The 22500-nt window shown below is 44.4% G+C and overlaps 1 protein-coding gene and 1 pseudogene across 2 annotated transcripts in view; one reads left to right on the plus strand and one right to left on the minus strand.

Moving 5' to 3' along the window:
* The first annotated feature begins 3661 nt into the window (after nucleotides 1–3661).
* The window catches only part of Elovl7 (ELOVL fatty acid elongase 7), a 69711-nt gene continuing 50872 nt past the window's right edge, over nucleotides 3662–22500 (plus strand). Inside the window, exon 1 of one of the 2 annotated variants that reach the window (XM_021180354.2) lies at nucleotides 3662–3758. The gene's annotated coding sequence lies outside the window, so the exon portion shown is untranslated. The remainder of the gene's footprint in view (nucleotides 3759–22500) is intronic. The other variant, XM_029468624.1, reaches the window with a different exon arrangement.
* On the minus strand, nucleotides 9734–10087 carry LOC110308023 (annotated as a pseudogene).

The raw sequence follows: 22500 nt of genomic DNA on the forward strand, positions 1-22500 counted from the left end.
CTCCCTCCCTCCCTCCCTCCCTTCCTTCCTTCCTTCCTTCCTTCCTTCCTTCCTTCCTTCCTTCCTTCCTTTTAATATGTATGTACAACAGAGTGTCTGCATAGCTGACAATGCTTGTGCTTCCCTCTGATCTCCTTGGATCCTTTCCTGACTGCACAGCAAACTGGGTTGCAAACAGTCTAAAACTATCCTCTGTGATTGCTCTCTTCCCGTCTACCCTTGAAACCCACTCTGGCCAGAGTTTCGCCCCATCCATTTAACTAAAGCCATTTTTTGTCACGTTTGGTGGATGACTTCCATATTGCTAAATCCACAGTCCCTTTCAGTGCTCGGCATTCACTAGCTCCATGTTGTAACATGTTGTTCTTCTCCTACGGTGATAAGAATCTGTGTCATTCTTTAGCAAGCATTCTTTTTCATCACCTTCTAGACTTGGCTTCATATTTTTATAGGTCATTGATGTTGGATCTGGCTCTCTGATGGCTTCAAGGCAATGGAATGTTAGCCAGCTTGATGTGGCAGGGACCTTCAGTGTGCTCATAAGCTTGGGAATGCCATTTGGACTTGAGTGGTGTGCTGTGAGGTCTCAAGCCAGTTGCTGTGTCTTCCTTCTTGGTTCCAGAGGTCATCAGTTGAGGTAAGGCCAGCTTGCCTACTAAATCTACCTACAGATTGGTGGCTATGAATACAAAGGCAAATGTACTAATTATTTTGCTAGGGAGTGATTTGCTGTACACTGTTGCTATGGCATTCCTAACAGAGCTACCTTTCAGGAATCATGGATGCTCAGATTTTCCTCTAGGCTGGCTCTCCATCCCCATTCCGTAACCACTCACCACTGCAGTGCCCCAGGAGGCTGTCTGCAGACTCCTCATCTCCTTTCTCGATGCTCTTACCCATCTTTAAAAATATCAAGAGGCTGATAAGTCCTAAATTTACATTCCCAGGCAAGCCCCTCTCTCAGTCTGCAGACTGAGATAACCAACTGCATATCTGATGTCTGATACACCCACTTGGATACCTAATGGCCTCCTCCATTTAAATCAGTCCTCGAACGTGTTCTGCCCTTTGCCCTATTTTTTTCTCTGTCTTCCTCTTTATACAAGCAACATGTTCTTTGCAGTTGCTTTTGGAAAATGCTTTGATTTTTTTTTTTTTTTGGAACACACCCTCTCTTATCGCTCACCTCAGATCTTTGGGAATCGGGTTGGCACTTGTCGTCAAGATGTATTGGAGGTTGGGAGATGAGACAGGGTATGGCTGACCTGGAGCTCCCTCTGTAAATCAGGCTGGCCTTGAACCCACCAGCCTCTGCCTCTGAATGCCAGAATGTATTTTAAAGCCTGACCTTTTCACTTTGACCAGCTCCTCCTTGCCTCTGCTTTATCTTATTTGGACTGTGCAAGAACCTCTTAACTGTCTCCTGGCTCTGTCTCGGCCATTCCTCCCCATCCTCTATTCTACTCTCAGTAACATTGTTAGAACACTTACTTTAAAATGCCAGGCTGGAACAAAGAAAGAAAAGGAAGAGGAAAAAAAAAGAAAATAGGAAGGAAAGAGAAAAAAAGAAAAGAAAAGGAAAGGAAAGGAAAGGAAAGGAAAGGAAAGGAAAGGAAAGGAAAGGAAAGGAAAGGAAAGGAAAGGAAAGGAAAGGAAAGGAAAAAGAAAAGCGAGCGACCAGAAGGTGCCACTCTTCAGAACTGCTCCTTGGAGACTTTACTAGCATTTGATGTTGCCCTCCCTGTTCCAGTTCAGCTTCCCCAACCTCCTAGGTCTTCTGGGAAATGTGGCCTCCTTCCTGTCTCTGTGCCCATGCCTTTAGCTTAGCTACTGTTCCTGTTGCCTGGAGTGCTTCTTACCCCGATAGACACAGACTTCCTCTTAGCCTGTCATTTCAGCACTGGGGATAAGGGGACAAGAGGGATATACGTTTGAGGATAGCCTGGGTTACTATCAGAAGTTTTATTCCCAGCCTCTGCTGCATAGTGAATCTCAAAAACACAAGACGCAAAAGGCTCCTTTCACCGAGGCCTTCAACAATGCAGCTTCCCCTTCCCCTCCCCCGACTCAAAAATCCCCATGCCCTTCCCTTTCCCGTGGTACTTGTCAGGACCTGAACACATTTTTTTTTTTTTTTTTGACCTGGTTATGCATTAACTTTATTGTAAGCTCTGGTTAGACTGAAAGTTCCCTCCCTGAAAAGACAGAACATTTTTAGTTTGTTTTGGTTGTCTGCTGGATCTTTAGATCCTGGGGTGGGGGTGGGGTAACAGCATTAAATAGGTCTTAAATCTAATTAAATGAATCTAATTAGGCTCTTGCATGTTTGAAATTCTATACAGACAGAAACAGTGACAGGCATGTGACAATTGTCTCTAATTTTTAAGGCGTTTCCAAATCTACCAAACAACTTAGTTGTAACATGAAAGAAGAGCTTAAACAAGGATTCATTCGTTTGTTTGTGGATTGATGTAAAGCACTGAGCTCAGGAACTTGCACATGCCGGGCAAGCCCTCTACCACCAAGTTACATCTCCAGTAGAAGAAATCTTCAGTGTCTTAATTTGCATTTGAACTTCTGTGCTTTGGGAGTTGCTGTCTCCTTGACTATTCAGTGGGAGTGCCCAGTTTTAGGTTAGACACTGAAACCTTATTTTCAAAGTTCTAGGGTTGGGTCACGGAAGGCGGGCTTGCTTGCTTGTTTTTGCTTTCCCTATGCACGGTCTCTACTTGTCTAGAGTCTTCTCCTGATTCTAGGCTAGGAACTCTAGCGCAAGCACAGCCCATGTGGTGAGGCAGACCGCACAGGGAAGGAGTCTTGGGTGTAGGAGGGGGATGGAGGATAGGGGATGTTCTAGTTGAAAGATCAGTTCTAGTTTTAGGTTTTGCTATAGAAGCAGGTACCTCTAGACTTACATTTTGCCTTCCTGGGCTTGATTTAGAAATCGTTACAGTGTTTAGTATGGACTAGCTCATTAAAAAAAAAGAGTCCAGTGCACAAGCACAGGCTTACATTCATCCAGTTCAGCTCTTCCAATCCAACAACCAGTGAAGGAGACGGGAGTTTGCCAGACTCTGTTCCTTGTTTTGGTCACCATAAAAAAAAAAAAAAAAAAAAAAAAAAAAAAAAAAAAAAAAAAAGTTGCATACAGTCTGTTCTTCATTGCACTAAAAGCTTCCCCGCGCCTCCTATTTTTCAACAATTCATTTCTTAATAATTAAAAGGGATCTAGCTGCCCAAATCTGGCTTGGGCATCTTTACTGGTCTGGTCTCCATTTTAGAGACCTATTTCTCCTTCATCCCTTCTTCCCTCCAGCCGCGCCCTCCCTCGACCGGTCCTGTAATCCATTAGAGTCAAGCAGGACGACAATTCCCATAGTATTGGTTAAGCTTGCGGATGAACCCAGATGATGGTATTCACTCTCAGAAAGAAAGGGCACCAGTAGAGCGGACGGGAACCGGCCCCCTACTGCACCCTGGGTTGCTTGGGGCCAGGCTCTACCCGCGGCGAGGGCGGCAGCGGGAGAGGCTGGCCTGACACCCCACCCCTCGGCGGCACCTGGCGGCGGCGGGCAGGCGGGCCGAGGGGCGGTCCCGGGTGACGCGCGGGGCTGGGAGAGCCGGCAGGTGCCACCCCACCGCCTCCGCCCCTCGCAGCCTGGTCCGCAGCCCCGGCAGCAGGGGCCGCTGTGAGAGCTGCGCTCGCACCGCCCGCCGCCGCCCTCGGCTCCCGCGCGCGCTGCTCGCCCCTCGGCGCGGTGAGTGCGGGGCTGCGGGCCCCAGCAAACTGGGCGAGGCTTTCGGGGGTGGCGCGGAGGGCTGCGGGGAAAGGACGCGCGAGCCGAAGGGGTCGAGCCCCCGGGGGTCGCACGGGAAAGGGAGCGTGGGGCCGGGCAGGGCCTCCCTCCTGGCGGTGCTGCTCGCTGATCGGGCGCGCCGCGCTCACCTGTGCCTCCCGGAGCCCTGGAGCCCTGTACCCCTAGGGAAGATCGGGGCCCTCCGGGGCATGGGGTGCTGAGCGGCTGCGGTTGAGATTCAAGGAGGGAAGGTCTTGCTCGACCTTGGACCGCGGAGGTCACTTTCTCGGCTCCGGGACCTGGCTTCCCAGACTCCTCTTCACAAACCAGCTATCCCTTCTTCCTGCTTCTGGGTGCGTCCCGCCTGCCCGCGGGAACTCAGGGCGCTGTCTCTTTGGCTCCGGGAACAGCAGCATCCCGTCCCGGTGACTGCTGCGGGCCAGGGAGGGAGGATGAATCCACCGCTGTGGAACAGGTCGTTCTGGAGACAGAGTGGCAAATCCTGTCATTTCTAGTCCAGGTGTCTTGTGGTGTGAAGTGGGCCTTTCCTTCTTATCAGCCCTCGCTGATTCAAACTTACCGGATTCAGAGGAGCGCCTTTGGGGACTAACTGAAACTCGGGGTGGGAGCGATCCGGCTGGCAGCAAGGCACAAAAGTCCCACTCCCACTGAGCAATAGTTTCAGAGACCCGGCGATTGCCTACTGAACTCCCTCCTGTCCCTGAAGCAGCCCCTGAGCGTTTTCTCTCAGCTCGGAGCTCCCAGGTCATCTTTTCTTCCACTCACTCCTGTTTTGCGTTTCTTGTATAAAACTCATCCTCTTTAGTGACTGCCGCCGCCTCCGTACTTTGCGCTTGTGGTTTACAATTTGCAGTTTTTGTTCAGGGGGAAATTGTTCTCCCCAAGGTCATCGAGAACTAGGTTTAAAAAAAAAATCCCTTTCCCTTACCCCATAGCAGATGCTTATCCTGTGCTTGTGTGCCTGGCACTGAGAGCTTAACCCTGTCAGTCTTCAAGAAACCTGTTAAGTAGATACTGTTTTCAGTTTGAGGCTTGGCTTCCAGCCAGCCAGGAGCTCTTGGCCACTCTGCTAGTCTGATGAACCCAGAGTTCTTGGTTCTTACTGCCACTAAGCACTATGCAGGTTCAAGCATCAGGCCTGGGACTCTTAATCTCTGGCCCCTTTTCCTTCTTGTTTTTTACTGTAGCAGCCAAAGCTGATATCAGTCTCTTGATCCCTCTTCTTGTCTCCCTGCTACGGGGTGTGAACCACACGTGCCCGGCTCTTTATAAGATAGATATCTTTAAAAGATAGAAAATTAGATTGACAGGTTGGTTTCCTAAAACCTCATTTTTCAAGTCTACTTAACTTCAATTAAAATCCAGGGGCCCTGTGTATTCAGTTGAGTCTAATATCTTTGAGGAGACATTATAATACTCCGTTTCTGTGCTCCATGTCTTCCCAAAGCTCCCGTAGAAGATGATTTCCGCCACCATTAACCTAGTCACCAAGATGCAAAATCTCAGCCATCCCGCCTCCTGCTACCGCTCCCTAATCCCAATTATGGATTTATCTAGTTCTCCTGCTCTCTCCTGCCTTTGTCAGTCTCAGTCTCAGCCTGCACCCCTCCCATCAGCTCTTCACCACACTTCCTCTTTCCCAATGTGAACACATACTTATCATTCATCATACCCACCTTTCTTTTCCCTCTTATTTATTTTGAAACAAGGTCTCGTGTATTCCAGGCTGGCTTCGAACTCTCTGTGTAGCTTAGGATGACCTTGAACTTCAGATCCTCCTGCCTCTAACCTCTGAATTGCTGTGATTATAAGCATGTGCCACCATTTCCAGTATTATTCAGTGTTGGAGAGGGAAACCGGAGGCTTTATCCATGCTAGATAAGCATCAAACCAAACTGAGTCCCATCCTCAGCCAATACACATTTTGATTATCTTCTTTAGTAAGTGTTTGCTTTCTTCCAGGTCCTGGGCAACTTAAAATGTTACACTCTCAGGCATTCTTTGTAGTAGTCACTTAATAGATATTTGTAGACCAAAGTGCACCATGAGCTAAGGTAGCTCAGGCCAGTAGTAGCCTTGATGGTAGTAGAAGCCAGCTTTTCATAAGTTTGCACTGGTAGGCGTGGGGGAACTGGCAGACAATGCAAATGGGAGAGAGAAAAACCTCTGCTGAGTGTATTGCCACACTGAGGTACCCAGGCGTCCTGATTCATCATTGCATCTCCTGGTGTGATACAGGAGCCAAATTTTATACGAAATGTGAATCTCAAAACAAAATAGGAAACAACAGTAAGTTATCTCAAAATAATCTTTTTTTTTAAATTGGAAATACAGCACATACATAAAAGTGCATAAAACATTAGTGAACAGGTAAGGCGGTGGCTATATTTAATGGTAAAATGTTTTATTCTGTCATTACATATGACATCGGAGGAGGGTGCGGTCAGGATAAGCAGCACTCCTTTCACCAAGTCTGTGTGTCTGAACTAAGCTGGGGAGACAAGGCCAGCAAAGAGTTGGCTGCACATGGAAAGATTTGAGATGATGAGATAAGAGGACATATTGACCAGCCAAGAGGTAGGATTTTTCCTCAATAAATTGTTTATTCTCTATGATGTACCTCTTGTGCAAGCATCAATTTTAAGGTAGGGAAGGATGCTATTTCAAGCCACCGTAGATATGGTAGAAACAATCTGGACTTTAATGATTCATATCATATATTATGGATTATGCTATCAGCAGATCTTTAGAGAGGAATATTTCTCACATGTCTTTCATATGAATCATTCAGCCTTGAACACTCAGAACTTATGGGAAAGTTGATAACCTCTACCAATTTGGCAGATAAAAGATAGGATGTCTAAGGAGATCTATGGTGACACATACCTGTATCCCCAAATTTTGAGAGGTGGAGGCAGGTGGATCAAAAGTGCAAGATCATCTTTAGCTATATAGTGAGTTTGGGTTCAGTCTGGGCTACATGAGACCCTTTTCAAGAAAACTTTTTTTCTTTTGGCCTTCTACAACAGTGAAATTTCCTACCGTGCTTCATAACTGATACACATCAATTAAAAGCACATCGTAACACACTGGGCTTATATAAATGATAGCAGTAAGCTGACTGTCACATACAGTTCTTACATATTATTCAAATGAAATGTTTCTACAGAGAACCACAAATGCCCGTAAGGATGTATTGTGCCTGCCCTAGTTGGGGGAAATGTAAAAACTGGTATACTTACTATGGATGTCAGCGTAGGGTAGTCTTAAAAATCTAAAGTAGAAACTATCATAAGATCCAGTTGTCCCTGGGCGTGTGCCCGAGGATTCCAGATAAGCAACCACAGAGATACTTACATTTATGCCTGTTTATGGGCATCAAAAAGCCCATTAGTAGGGGAGGGAAAGGACTTAGGAAGGAGAGGGGACAGAAATTGAGGGACTGGAACTTATGTGATATTAAAGCAGAAGAGGAGAAGCTGCAGGTGTGAAGAATGGACACAGCTTTTACACGGGCTCTGGGATCCAAACTATGGTCCTCGCACCTGCGCAACAAGGGCTTTATCTACTGAGCATCCCCCAAGAACGTGTCTGTTACCTTAAAATACTAGCGAGAAAGAAACTGACTTCCCTGTAACGCAACAAGTTTTCCAGGTTAACAGCCAACCCCTCTGGAAGAGCACTAGATATCAATCATAAATAACGCAGCCCAGGTTCTTTCCTTTTAACGTAAGGCTCAGTGCCAATCCAGGACAAAGGCTTACAAGTTGTGGCCTGAGAAAACATTTGACTGTCAGGTGCATGTCAGGCAGAGTGGGCTGGACAGGCTTGAAACCTGTCCAAGGCTGTGTGGGTTAGTGGGACAGTGTACTGAACTGCTGTCATACAAAGGCAAGTGGGGCAGGTAAAACAGAGACAGACTAGGGAGCTCTCTGGAGATCGGAGAAGAAGGTTGGGCAACTGGGAAATGGGTGACAATTGGTACATGAAATCCAGGGAAAGAAAGTGCAGAGAAGAACTGAGAGTTGGAAAGTGTGTGTGTGTGTGTGTATGTGTGTGTGTTACACATGCGTGCACACACCTCTCTTGTTGTGTGTGTGAGAGAGACTGCATGTCTCTGTGTGTGTGCCTCTGTGTGTGTCTCTGTGTGTGACTGTGTCTCTGTGTGTGCCTCTGAGTGTGCCTCTCTCTCTCTGTCTGAGTCTCTGTGTGTGACTATGTGTGTGCCTCTTTGTGTGTGTCTGTGTGTGCCTCTCTGTGTGTGTCTGTGTGTGCCTCTCTCTCTCTCTCTCTCTCTCTCTGTGTGTGTGTGTGTGTGTGTGTAGACTAGAGGTTGATATGGGATGTCTTAATGTCCTCCACTGAAAATACTTTTGCATAACTATATAAAACAGCATGAGATAAAGTTGCCTGCGAAGCAGGGGAAAGGTTTACTGAGAGCCTTGCTTTTACTTACTGAAGATTTTTTTTCTTTTGTTCTGTAGTGGGGGGGTGGAGGGGTCCCTGCAAGCAGGTAAGGAACCTGTGAAAATTGTGTTTGTAACTCAGCCATCTGATGTCTGACACTTGGGCGTTGTGAACCTCTCCTATACAGGTTCTGTCTCATCTCACTATCTAATTTGGAAAGGGCAGCTGCCTTCATTGTTTATATGCCCTGCTTGCCTGTCAATTTTGGGACTACAAAAAACAGAGAGCATGGGCATCCTTTGTACCTCAGTGCTTAGGGGATGCTCAAATCTGCATTTAAATGAGGGATCTCTGTAGACAATGAGGACACAGAGATTCTGGTTGTTTCTCAGGCATCAGTACCAGCTGTAGAGAAGCACTTTGCACTTGTTCTCTCGCGAGTCCCCAAAGTCTGTTGGGGGAGGGTCGTCTTGCGCATGCGCACAGTGAGGGGGAAAGCAGGAAGAGTAGTGCTACCACACTAGGCAAAGCACGCAGCAAAGGTTCAAACCCAAGGTCTACGCAGTCAAGCTTTCCCCACCCTGTATACCAACTCTGTGGTTGACATGGAGTTGCCGTGGAAGGGTGATGCTATCGCTTTGTGAAGGAATAGGGCAATCCTAACAATAAAGCCAGTGTAGACGTTCAGGTAATGGCAGGAATGTCTGATCTGGCCTCCGGGTCGCTTCAGTAGCCCAGAATGTTCATCAGTCTGCCTTCTTCTTTCCTGTCTCAGATGCCATTGCGAGTTGCGTGGTGTTTTCAGGATTAAACGATGTAATAGCACAGAACTGAGAGAGGGGCTGCTTCTTCCTCCAGGATGACTTTCGCCTGTCCAGGAGCTTCCCTGCCCGCTTCTTACCTCTTTTCTGTGCTTGTTTAGGTAGACAATAGAGGGTAGGATCCCGTGGCTCAAAGAGATTTAAGTCTGAAGCACACCAGCCGCCAGCAGTGTTCACTACATGTGCAAATCTTGCAGCTTACCCACCTTCTAGTTAGCACATGAGGATAACATCATCCTTCATCCTCCTACCTGTAACTCTATCTAGCAAGTGTGACTTGACGAAAGAAGGCAGGATTGACTGATGCTCTTAGGAATCTGGCTGGAGTCTGAATGCTTATTATTCAGGAATTTAGGGTGGGTTCCCACCCTTATGTAGATAAAGTGTTTTAAAGCAAGGTGCGAGTGTCAATGTTTATTTTCAAAGGAAGAAAAAATATGAGTGATGGGTAAACCATTTATCATCAAATAGAGTTAGTGTCTCATATAGTTATGTTGCTCATATATAGTTGCCATTCCTCTAGATTAAAAAAATAATAATAATGGATAGATGTTGGCAATTTGCATGTGGTTTCCCACCCTCCATCTCCCAAGAAACAGTGCAGTTTTTTTTTTTTTTTTTTTTTTTTTGGCAGTTCTGCAACTTTATTTGGCATTCAGCCGGTTACCTCTCATCCACATTGACCGTCTATAGATTTTTGAATATGGTAACAAGCGCGTAAGTTACCAGCATGTAGAGCTTGTTGGGTGAATCCTTGTCCTCATTATGTTTTCTGGACAAATGTACTCGGATGTGATACAGAACATTTCTTATCCCCTTGGCCCAGACAGCTTTACTGAGCTTTGTGGTGTCCATGCGCACATCTGGAACTCCCATCTCCTTTATGGCACATGTCTGGATTTCTTTGAGTGCCCTAGGAGTATGCTTCCTGAAGCCCACTCCGTGGATGCACTTGTGAATGTTGGTGTATTCTTGGGTCACCACTTCGTTGATGGCAGAACGGCCCTTTTTCTTCTCGCCACCTTTCTTTGTGGGAGCCATCTAAACACCGGCAAAGGGAAGGGCTTTGGATGAGCCCAAGTTGGAAAGGACAGGCACGAGGGATTGTGGGAAGGAAAGTCCCGTAGCGCTACAACTCAACAATGCAATTCTATTGAGAATCTAACATGTTAACCTGATACGACTGCAGGCCTCATGCCACCATACACACACCGGGCAGTGGCCAAAGATAGAGAACGCCGCTCCCAGTAACGCGTTCCCATCTAGCTCCTGCGCTGTTTGCCCAACAGGGCTGTGTGTTTATTGTAAACCCTCTGGGTCCAGTTACACATGTGGTTGCAATAGATAATGTAAGTAAGTGTGTGAACTGATGAAGCGTAAGTTCAGCAGGAAAGAGTATTATTGTTTCTGTGGAAGGCAAATTGAATTCTTTGGGAAATTCCCAGGAAAGGGAGCCCTAAAAATGTGGTCCGGAAAACTACAAAAGATCAGAAAAGAAAATTGTAAAACACAAAAACAAACAAACAAACGACCCCACCCTCCCCCAATAAGAAGAAAAAAGAAAGGAAGGAAGGAAGGAAGGAAGGAAGGAAGGAAGGAAGGAGGGAAGGAGGGAAGGAAGGAAGGAAGNNNGGAAGGAAGGAAGGAAGGAAGGAAGGAAGGAAGGAAGGAAGGAAGGAAGGAAGGAAGGAAGGAAGGAAGGGAAAAGCAAAAGAAAAGAGAAGAAAGGAAAAAAATTAAAGAAAGAAAGAGAAAAACCTGAACTGAAAGCTAATATTCTGTGCTTGCCTTACAAGCATTGCCTTTGTTATAGCATTTTTGATCCAGGTAACCATGAAAACTAGACACTGGAGAAAAGAAGGTCTTAGTAAGACTAATACTGGAAAGATCTTATTGATGGGTTCATCCTCGAGGAAGGTCGTAGACTGAAAAGGTAGGGAAATGGTACATGTTTGCATAGTTTATGATAAAGAAAATATTTATGCTATCTACAAAATGTAAAGTAGTTCCCCCTGACAACTAAAGTTGTTGTTGTTGTCGTCCAGAAGCAGTTAAATTGCTGACCCATCTGCATACAGCAATAGACAAGGGGAACCTTTGCCACTGGAACCTGCCAGCACACAGGCAGATCTTTCTTTTCATTGCACACTACCCCCCTGATGATGCAAAATGATCAACTTGTACGTTTTGTTCATCATTAGACTTTTGGCATCCATAGGACTTCTAAATTTGCTTTGGATAATGCGAGCCAGTAATGTAGAACTTAGTGCTGGTTTCTACCTGTCACAAGGAGTATACATGAGAGTGGAAAGCAAAGTCACACACTCTGGCAGGATCACAGTTGTGTGTCACCTGCTGGCTTCCTAATCTGACAAGTTGAATGGGTGTGATGTCACTTATTCTAGTCTGCAACATCGTGGAAGGATTAGTCATTCTTTCTAATGTATTAACAGATTAATGAGCAAAATCCATGTTATAAAAGAAGAAGAAAGCATGTATTGTAATAACACTTGCTAATCACCGGCTGTCTGTCAGGCCCTGTCCTATGTGTTCTATACATGCTTTAATCTTATTTATTTTAAAGACTTATTCACGTGAGTACACTGTAGCTATTTTCAGATACAGTAGAAGAGGGCATCAGATTCCATTACAGATGGTTGTGAGCCACCATGTGGTTGCTGGGAATTGAACTCAGGACCTCTGGAAGAGCAGTCAGTGCAACGTTAGGAAGGTTGGGAACCGCTGACCTAGCGGCCACCTCCAGTTCTCCTTATCTGTTGTCTATATTCAAATTAGCAGTGTTCATGCTAGCTCTGTCAGGAACTATAAGCCTCTAATCCTACTGTGCTCCTATAATCAATTCTCTGCCAAGAAACAAAATTAATTTTTAAAGCGTGGGTTGCGATCATGTGACTATTGTGCTTAAAAGCTTATGACAGGAATTTTGGTGGCACAAGGCAGAGTTCTGGAGGAAGACAGTGGTGATGGTGGCAACCCCATGTGAAAGCATCAGATAGCAGCGACTTGTGCATTTAGGAATGCTGAAGATGGTGAATTGGAGGTGTATGTCTTTATTTAAAGAACTGGAAAATGCATGCTTTAAATGGATAACTTCTGACACTTTCATCTCACGTGGAGACCAAAATGAAAGTTGCTCCCACCGTGGCAAGATGACCTGCCTTCCCATCACCCTGAAATCAAGCATCACTCTCCCTGTCTCCTCTCTGTGCTTGCTTCTGCTCTCCTGACAGGGTTCATTCTTGCCCCAGAGCTTTGTTCTTTGTGCTCGTCTCCTCCAGACCTCACAGCCTGCACACACTCTCCAGTGCCCTCAATCTTCCTGACTTGGAAGCTCAGTAACTCTGCTCCATCACAAACGTAATCCATTTTCTTCTTAACGTCTGCCTCTGCTGCTTTTTACTTCTGTGTGCATTTATCCTTGCTTATGCGACAGCTTCCCACGAGATCAGACGTTCCTTGAAAAGGGTAAAGGGTATCTTACTATAACTGTGTCAAGAGAGGATGCTTGGCACATAGCAGATTTCAAATTTGTTCCATGAAAGAATAGAGACAAGTCTCTTCTGCAAACCTTACAGTTTGGGAAAGTCTTGGCAGCCTTGGGTTGTGCTTACTGGCAAGGACTTTAAGGCCCTCTCAGCTGGGCCTTACAGAGAATGGACACTAACTCTACTCAAAGGAAAATGATCTCTCTTTAGGTCCCTGCCCTGCTTGAGTTCCTGTTTTTCTGTTCTCTCTCTCTTTCTCTCTCTCTCTCTCTCTCTCTCTCTCTCTCTCTCTCTCTGGATCAAGTGTTAGGTAGCCTAGTCAAATCAATGCCCTTCAAGCTCAGTAAGAGACTGTCTCACAAAGTAAAGTGAAAAGTGACCAAGAGTGATATCCGATGTTGATCTCTAGACTACACACATGAGCATGTGCACACACACACACACACACACACACACACACACACACACACACACAGTGTATACACATGTGCAAGAACCCACGTGGAAATGTGCATGCATTCATACAAACATGAGTCCATATACCACCCATGCACTAAAACCATGGCCACATACACACTAGCTGTTCTCTCTGATTCAAGAGAAACATCCACCTCCTTCCGTCTTTCTACTGATCCAAAATAAACACAGAAGATGATAATAAAAAAAAGCCATATATTAGCAGTCAAGCATGATGCTGCCAAAGCCAAGCTTATAATGAAGGTCGTGTAAGGTGTTGTGTAACATGTTCCCAGACCCACCTGGCTCGGCTGAAGCATCTGCTCCTAGAGGATCCATTAGAGGCACTCAGCTGTGTGTGTCACTAAGGCTGCCTTGTCAGCCCAAGATTATTGTTTCAGAGCCTTCCCATCAGCCCGAGTCCATCTTTTCCAGCATAGTTTGTCTTAGTTGGCATTTCTTTTTTTTTTTTTTTTTTGGTTTTTTGAGACAGGGTTTCTCTGTATAGCCCTGGCTGTCCTGGAACTCGATTTGTAGACCAGGCTGGCCTCGAACTCAGAAATCCACCTGCCTCTGCCTCCCGAGTGCTGGGATTAAAGGCGTGCGCCACCACGCCCGGCCCTGTTAGTCGGCATTTCTATTGCTGCCAGAAAACATCATGAACCAAAAGCAAGTTCAGGAGAAAAGGGTTTATTTGGTTTATACTTCCATATAGCTGTTTGTCAAAGGAAATCTGGACAGGAACTCAAGCAGGGCAGGAACCAGGAGGCAGGAGCTGATGCAGAGGTCATAGAGAGGTGCTGCTTACTGGCTTGCTCAGTCTGCTTTCTTATAGAACCCAGAACCATCAGTACAGGGGTGGCACCAACCATTTGGGGCTGGATCCTCCCACATCAACCGACAACTAAGACAATGCAACAGCTTGGTTTTATGAAGTCATTTTCCCAGCTGAGGCTCCTTCTTTCAGAGAACTCTAGTTTGGGTCAGGTTGACATACGACTTAGCCAGCACACAGACGCTAGGTAAAACTTTCCGCTTCTTACTGCCATCTCAAAAATAATTTTGTAAAAAGCTGGGCTCCTATTTTCATGAATACATTTCAAAGTTAGTAAATAAAAATCTAGGCATATGATATAGTTTTTTTTTTTTTTTTACAATTCTCATGAAAACAAACAAACAAGCAAACAACCCAGACTCCCATGTAGTCAGTAAAATCAGATTATTTTCTGATTATAATGTGTTGATCTTAGAAATATGTTAGGATATCTAACAAAAAGTAAGTGAATAAACCCTAAAATATTTGTAGCTTGAAGAATATGAAACATGCTACCCATAACCCTTCCAACTAGAAAGGATAATTTCTAATGTTTTGGAAAATTGCCCTCCAGCCTTATATAGCCATTTTTAAAAGATGTCGAGCTTTTTCTTTCGTTTTGATTTGAGACAGGATTTCACTATTAGCTCAGGCTGGCCTAGAACTGCCGATGCATCCCAAGATGGCCTCAAACACATGGATCCACCAACGTTATTGAGGTTACAAGTGTATGCCACCACTAAGCCTGACAAAGTATTCCTTGGGGGAAAAATAATTTAGATGAATATCAAGAACCATACTTTGAAAAGCAAAGGCATGGAAGTTTTATTCCCTCCTCAAACAACAACAGACAAACAAACAAACAAACAAACAAAACCTTCTCACATTATGGAAGTCTCCCAACATGAAAAAAAAAAAAAAAAAAAGAATAATACAATGGACTAGGTGTACCCTCGCTAGACTCAAGGCTAATCTTGTTTTACCTTGTTTGGTTTATCTCTGAAATATCAGGGCTTTAAAAAATAAATGTAACACAATGTCACACCGAAGAAGTTTAAAATAATTACTCAGTGTCATGAAACATGCAAGCAACATGAAACATCTGCAAATAAACCAAAAAAGGAAAACACAAAAAGGGCTATGCAGTAGGCTTAACAGATGACATAAATAGACACAAGATTAGTTTTGTTAATCTCCCAAGGTGCATAATTAGACAGTCTGAAGGAGGAGTGGAGTTGGGGGGAAGAGGTGAGGGAGGGGAGGGGGTCTTAGGGAACCTGGGTTTTAAGCAAGTTGCATAGGTGGCTTAGGGAACCAGAACTGGACACAGGAAAATCACATCAAAGGAATCTCTAGCAAAGACCCGAGACACCTCAGTTCTCTTCCACTGCAGAATACCCAAGCAGCAGGCTCACGTCCAGAATTTAGACTTTAAACTAAGGTGGCCTCTTTTGAGCACTGTTTCCATGATGGCCTTTTCAAAGGAATAGAAATGATTGAATTATTTCAGACATCAGACAGTGGTGGGTAAACTATAATAGATGGGATTATTCGCTTGTCCTTTACCAATAATTCATCTAGAAAGAAAATGCAGGGTGTTTGAGTACCCCCTATAAATTGTCTAAAAAAGACCATTTTCTATTTCCCTAAGAGGACATTTATAACTATTGCCATGATCACTTTTCTGGGGCAGCCCCTTGTTGCAATTTTAATTTCAGTTTCTGGAGGGACCCATAACGCCTCTTTCTGCATCCTCCGGGTAAGCATCAGAGGAAAACGTGCACCTTTCTTTGTTTCCGGAAAGTGGCTGCATTCCGGAGGAATGTATTTAGATGACTGAGTTGCCTGCTGGCTGACATATTTGATATCTGGGTGGAAGAAGTGGAAACTCGCCTCATCTTCAAAGGGGTCACTAGGTCTGGGAACTGGCCAGACTTCTGCCATCTGCTGTTCTGCACATTTGCAAAGAAGTTACTTCCATGGGAAAATGAAGCAAAGATCTCTGGCTTTGGACTTCTTTCTTGAGGTCGGCTTCTGCTTCCTCTCCCTCTTTATCCTTTCTGTTATTCCGTGCTTCATTCCTTTCTGTGGTGGGTGGCTTTCCAGTCCCATGCCTCCTGCTGCTCTGCAGCCTTCCCAGTCCTTCTTGGTGCTGTGCTGTGGGTAGTCTAGGCTTTCCTTGTCTAACTACTGATGACCTCTGTCACTGTCACCACCCACTTTCTTTCCCATCTTGGCACTTAGCTGGGACCATTCCAGGAGCATGTAATTAGCTCTAATGTCTCATCTCTAAGCCACAGCATCTGTCCTCCCATCTCTTAAGGCTCTTCCTCAATTCTGTCCTAGAGTGACCTTTGTTTTCCATTGGTCTCCTCTTCGTCTCTGTCTTGTTTCCATATGTACTTGGCAAAGTGTCTCTAAGTTAATTACTATGGTTGTCCCTGAATGTAATCTAAGCATCTCAACATTTGTTTTTGAAAATTGGGTAAAGCAGAGAGTTGACTGATGGACTTCAATCTTGCTTACACGCTGGCCAACATTACTAAATCCTTTCCCTTAGTTACTCTATATCTTGGTTGTGCCCCATAACACAACCATTGTGAATTAAAAAAAAAAAAAACCATTGCCCTGATTCTCAGCTGCTTGGGTGGATGAAGCAAGCATTCCTACTTCATCCTGGGATGAGTGGGTGTCAGCCTACATTGTCTCAAACTAACAAACAAACAAACACCATTCAACTGAACAGAGGTGCTCACGGCCAAGGGCAATTGAATCTGAAATTTTAGAGTATGACGGAAGTATCAGTATTACATCATATTCTCCAGATGATTCTGCGTGCAAGCGTGAAGGAGTCTCGCTTCCCATCGCTCCTAACAATGATCCAGTTCTTTCACTAATTCTGAAATCATCCTATGGAAATGAAAGATAGGTATCATATGTTTTCTCCAGTGTGTGGAACCTAGATTTAAATACACACACATGGATATACACATAAGTATATTCATATAACAAAAATAAATAAAAAGCACCCTGCCAGCTAAGCATCAAGGTATAGAGCTCGTTGTAATCTCGGCCCTGGAGGAGGCTGAGGCAAGAGGATTTTGAGTTCAAATTCACTCTGAGCTACGTAGTAAGATCCTTCCCCAAAGCAGGGCCAGGAGAAGGGACCCTCCTACTTAACTACATTTTATAACCTTCAGCATTTGATGTCATTACTACTTTGATAGAAAACAACAACAACACAACAACAACAACAGAATTTTGTTGGTGAAATCCTTTTAATGCTTTTTGCTTTCATTTCACTGAGGTCGTGCCAAGTGTTGGGCATAGAGTGCACAGATAAGTAAGCCCATGCCCGCTCCAGATGCATATGTGCAGGTCACTTAGGCAACCCAGCTTGTGATCATTGCTACAGGTGCTTGGCAAAGGGGCCCTGTCTCATACTGGAGCCCTAGGAAGCATTCCTGCTTTCTATGAAATCATTTCCATCACTCCCTTCTTCACATTACCCTTCCTCAGAGGAGAAGCTCATGGTTGCCCTGGTGGAAAAGTATTCCTGGGAAGCTAAGGCAAGGTGACTACCGCAAGTTCAGAGCTAGCCTCTGCTAGTAGCAGAATTGGCAGCCCACCTGTAGTATACAAAAAAACCAACCAACCAACCAACCAACCAACCAACCAACCAAAAAATCCAACTCAAAAGTTCAAAACACCAATACCAAAAGAATGATAAAAAGCTTGATTTTACCCATTTTCCCTCTTCTCTCGCTTTCATGACTAGTGGCTGTTGAAGTTGGCTGATTCAGGGTTGTGTGTCATTCATCTTTCCTATCTTAACATTTGGCTTCTGCCTTGAGAGTCAGCCTTTTTTCCCTATCCTAAGCCATAGGGGTTTCAGTCGGGGCCACTTTGACCTGTCTAACACACTGACTGACTTCACTGCTTTGTTCTCCCTTCTGGTTTTGTGATTCTATACACACTCTGCGTCTTTTCCACATTTCCTTTTCCTTTCCCCCAGCACACTCCTTAAATAGTGATATTCTCCATGGGTCTATCCTTAGATAACCATCTTTCTCACACGTCTGATACTGGAGTTTTAATCCCCAACTAGATCAGGAAGTCTTTTAAATCTGCAGAGCTTTCTTCCTGAACCTTCCTCCTGAACACCTGCTGAGCATCTCCACCTGAACGATGAGTAAGGTTGTCACACCATGGTTTCCCAATGTTATGCTCTCTTAAAAACCTGTTTCTCTGTTGCTGTTGCTTATCTTACCTGGTAGCCCCAACCTCGGAAGCTTTCGTCATTCTCTCCTGTGACTGAGTTACCAAACCCATCTATGTTGCTTCATGGATAGTTCTTGACTGTGCCCACTACGGTGACATATGCATCGCCAAGCTGTGCCCTTGTTGAGAGCTTTTACTCATTTCTCAGAGGTGAGTGCTGTTAGACTACACTTGCTCTTCTCTGCCATTGGGGCCACCACCCCCTTCTAGTCATCTCTCTCTTGAGCTACAGCTGAGTCCTGTAGAGTCTGTGTTGTGGGAGTTGTTCTGGAGTAAGTGGGTTGTGAGTGTGGTGGAAGGTGGCGACGCGTGTGGCGTCTCAGTCACTTACTGAGCTTTTCAAAGAGGGGGACCTTTGGGAAGTCCCCATTGCTACAGCATCGTGTCACACTGTTAGTCTCCTCTCCATACTCAGGAGGCTTATTCATTCCACTGCCAGAAAATACCCAATCCCTACCATTCCTTAAGAAATAGTTCAGATATCAGATCTGCCCACAAAGCTTTTTAAAAAACATTCACATCTTTAATAGTCTATTCACTGATACTTTCTGGATGACTGCATTGTCCCATGCAGGAAACAGGGTTCAAGAGAGGAGTAACATGAGCACATACTGGAGGGCAGTGAATGAATAGTTTTCAAACTACTAGAACTGCTCAAACCGTGGTGGTGGACCATTGGGGATTTTATCTGTTTGTGTTTTTCTAGCCTGGATCAATATTACTATTACTCAGAATGACTCAGGGAGTCGCACCAGAGGTGACTCACCTCACCAATTCAGCAACACCTCAGCTAGTCTGAACCGAGTTCAGCAAGTGTTTCATTCTTTCCTGTCTCAGGAATGTCAGATTTCTGGGAGCATCTCTAAATGGTTACCTTTGATTTCTGGACCTGGCTTCTGCCACAGTAGTAGCAGACAGTTTGCACATTCTCATCACCTCTGCTGTAAGCCACGATAGAAGAAGGGTCTGCACCAGGCACACTAACGGTGTTCCTGAATAGTTCAGCTAGAAGGGAAGCCCAAAGCCTGCTACAACCTTAACTAGCCATGTGGTTAAAGCTTTATAGTTATGGGAGTGGGGGGGATTGAAGCATATCTTTATGGTGGGTCCTTTTGGGACTCTGATCCAGGACAAAAGAAGCATCATGGGGTGTACTAGAAGGCAAGAGAGAAGGCTAGAGACAGTGGGCTGAGCTCCTTTGTTCCATCAACACCTTCACAATGGCTTGCGTTGTAGATTCTCTCTAGGCATTGAGATTTGAGGCAAGCACAGATTTTGTAAGTCTCTCTCTCTCCCTCTCTGTCTCTGTCTCTTTTCTTTTCTTTTCTTTTCTTTTCTTTTCTTTTCTTTTCTTTTCTTTTCTTTCACTATAGGCTGTCTTAAATGAAACACTGGGCACAAAATAGTCCACTTAATCCTTATTAGATGACTCTGGTGGCATTGAAGAAAATGGAAAGCCGCCAAGCCAGGAAGTCTGGTTAATAAGTTACAGAAGCAATCCAGGTGAGAGATTAGTGCGGGCCAGGCACTGTAAATGGAAGTGGAAGGAAGGAGAAAGGAGTTCACGGGAGAAAATACCACTGAGGCAGAATGAGTCACAGAGTCTTTGGGGCTCAATAAAGTTTGGAGATGGCTGGCAATACTGTGATGGGTTATTGATCCAGGCCAATGGGAGAGTTCGTCATAAAAGAGGAAGGGGTTGGAGGCGCGGTCAAGAGTCTGATGCTATGCCTGTCATAATAGAATTCACTGGGCTTATGTGCTTGTGAGTTGATGAGACAATCCCACCAAGTTTTCCATCCCAGACACTTGGAACAGACTCAACAAATGGTTGCTAGGTTAAAACATTCAGTGTATTCATTTTTATTGCATCACAAAGTCAGTAGATCTAAACAGCGTACATTTATTAACATACCAGAAGTCCTGCTTGGTATGGCTGATTTCTCTGCTGTGTTTCACAAGGCCCAAATCAAAGTATTGGCTTATTGGGCTCATTTCATCAATATTGTGCATTTATTTATCTGTGTGTGTATGTATGCGTGTGCACGGACTCATGTATGCTGCAAAAACACATTCATAAACATGTATGTATAGGCCACTTGTAGTTAGTTCTCGGCTTCCTCTGTGTGGCTCCCTGGGATGGTTTGGTGGCAAGTGCCTTGACATTATGAACTATCTTCATCACCCCTGATTCAGCTCCTGGGGGAGCACTTCTGAGGTCAGCCACGTTGCAGGGGCATTCTCCTTCTGTGTGGCTACAAGAGTCTTCATTTCCTGGGCAGTCAGAAAAGGGTAACGTGTGTGTGTGCCTCTTTCTAATTCCTAAGTATAGGCCTGGAGTCTTGAGGGCATCAGTGATTTGTGCCTAGCCAGGCACAATACTTTTTTTTTTTTTTTAACTGCTTCTGTAATTACCTAGAGCTTACCATGGCAATCCAGGCTAATCTCTATTTTAAGACCTGTCACCTTAATTACATTGGTAGACTGTTTTGCCATGTAGCGCAGTCACGGGTTAGGCCATGAATGCCTGTTATAAGGGAGCTTTGTTTTGTCTACCACAATGGCAATTTATCTAATTGTGGAAGGATTATGATCACAGTTCTTAAATATGTGTACTTTGGCTTCTCTCTTTTTTTTTATGGAAGTACAAGGGTACCAGATTTTCTCTCTCTCTCTCTCTCTCTCTCTCTCTCTCTCTCTCTCTCTCTCTCACACACACACACACACACACACACATACATATACACACACATACATATATGTGTGTGTGTGTATATGTATATATGTGTGTATATATATATATGTATATATATATACAGAGAGAGAGAATCATAGCCCTTCAGCTTCCATTCTTTCAAGCCATTAGACCATTTACCCATTCTGTGCATCCATCTTTGCTTTATCTGTTCACTTAGTCATTCATTCATTCATTCATTCATTCATATACATTTTGATACTGACTTAAGAGTCTAGACTGCAGGTGAGGAAGGAGGGCATGTAATTCCATTGGTGAACTGCTTATTCAGTGTGCACAAGACTCTGAGTTCAATCCTCGGTCCTGTTTAGCTGGGTGTGGTGGTGCATGCCTGTAATCTGAGCACTTGAGAGATGGAAGCAGGGGATCAGAGGTTCAAAGTCATCCTTAGCTGCATAGCAAGTTCAAAACTAGCCTGGACTAAATGACACCCTATCTTAAACCACAACAGGACCAAAAAAGATTCCAAGCTGGGTCCTGGGTTTGTATAATGAGGAAGAGAGTGAGCCGTAAGGAAAAATACCACCAGATGTCTGTTAGATCATGTTTAGTATATTGAGGACTATATCAAATTGTCTTTTTTGTTTGTTTGTTTAGTTTTGCATTTTGAGATATTCTCATGTGTCTTAGGCTGGACTTATACTTTCAGTTGTAGCCAAAGATGATTTTGAATCCCTAATCCTCTTGTCTGTTCCTCCCTAGTGTTAGAGAGACAGGCATCTATTGTCCCTTCCAGCTATGCTAAGGTTTCTTAAAACCATGGTGTCTGGTTGTGATCTCACCCTGTGCTGATGAAGCCTTGTTCTCCAGTAGTAGATTACTGGTTTTTAGTGTGCCGTGGCTTCAAACACTTACCAAGTGCTCAGTAAGTGTGTAATTGAGGTCATCACTGTTTAATTCACTCCCTTACATGTGTGGCCATGCAATTTGGTCCCCATTAATAAACATGTATTATAATTTTAATATTTAACTTTGTCTAACCTGGTAACAGATGTCATCAGCTGCTTATTACTCTCCAGAGACACTCTGTACATACAAGGAAGTCATTCCCCTGTACCCAGCCTTGCTATATTCATATGAAGTGATAATTTCATAGCAACATAGATAAAAACGACTTAGTTCCTTACTTTTTATAAACTCCATTCCTTTTATGAAATGTTATTTCATGGTAAGAATATACCAGTTTATTAAAGTCTCATATTGGTGGCCACTCGGAGACTGTTTCCGTTTCTTTCCTGTTACTGATTATCATAGCAAACAAACCTCACGTCTGTGCCCTTCAGACAAATGTAAGGACACACAGAGACCATTTGTACCCTGCTGGGTTTTGCCAGTTCATTCCACAGACGTTACAGCAATGGCACCCCAATGCAGAGTTCCCTTCACCCCTGTAACAGCAGGTGCTCCCAGACTCTATGGACTCAGCCAAGCTGATATGTGGAAATAATGTTTAAATTAAAACGTGGACCTGCCACATTGGGGAGTGTGTGTACACAATTTGTTGGAGTCATTTGCATCTCATTTTTTCCTCATTTATTTGTATCTTTTGTCCATCTCTCTTATTGAGTTGATGCTTTTGTTTTTAATTTGTCAATAGTCTTTATATAGTAAAGAAAGTAGCTTTTAGAGATATTGTTTTGTT

Source organism: Mus caroli, chromosome 13 (genome assembly GCF_900094665.2).
Source record: "Mus caroli chromosome 13, CAROLI_EIJ_v1.1, whole genome shotgun sequence".
NCBI lineage: Eukaryota > Metazoa > Chordata > Mammalia > Rodentia > Muridae > Mus > Mus caroli.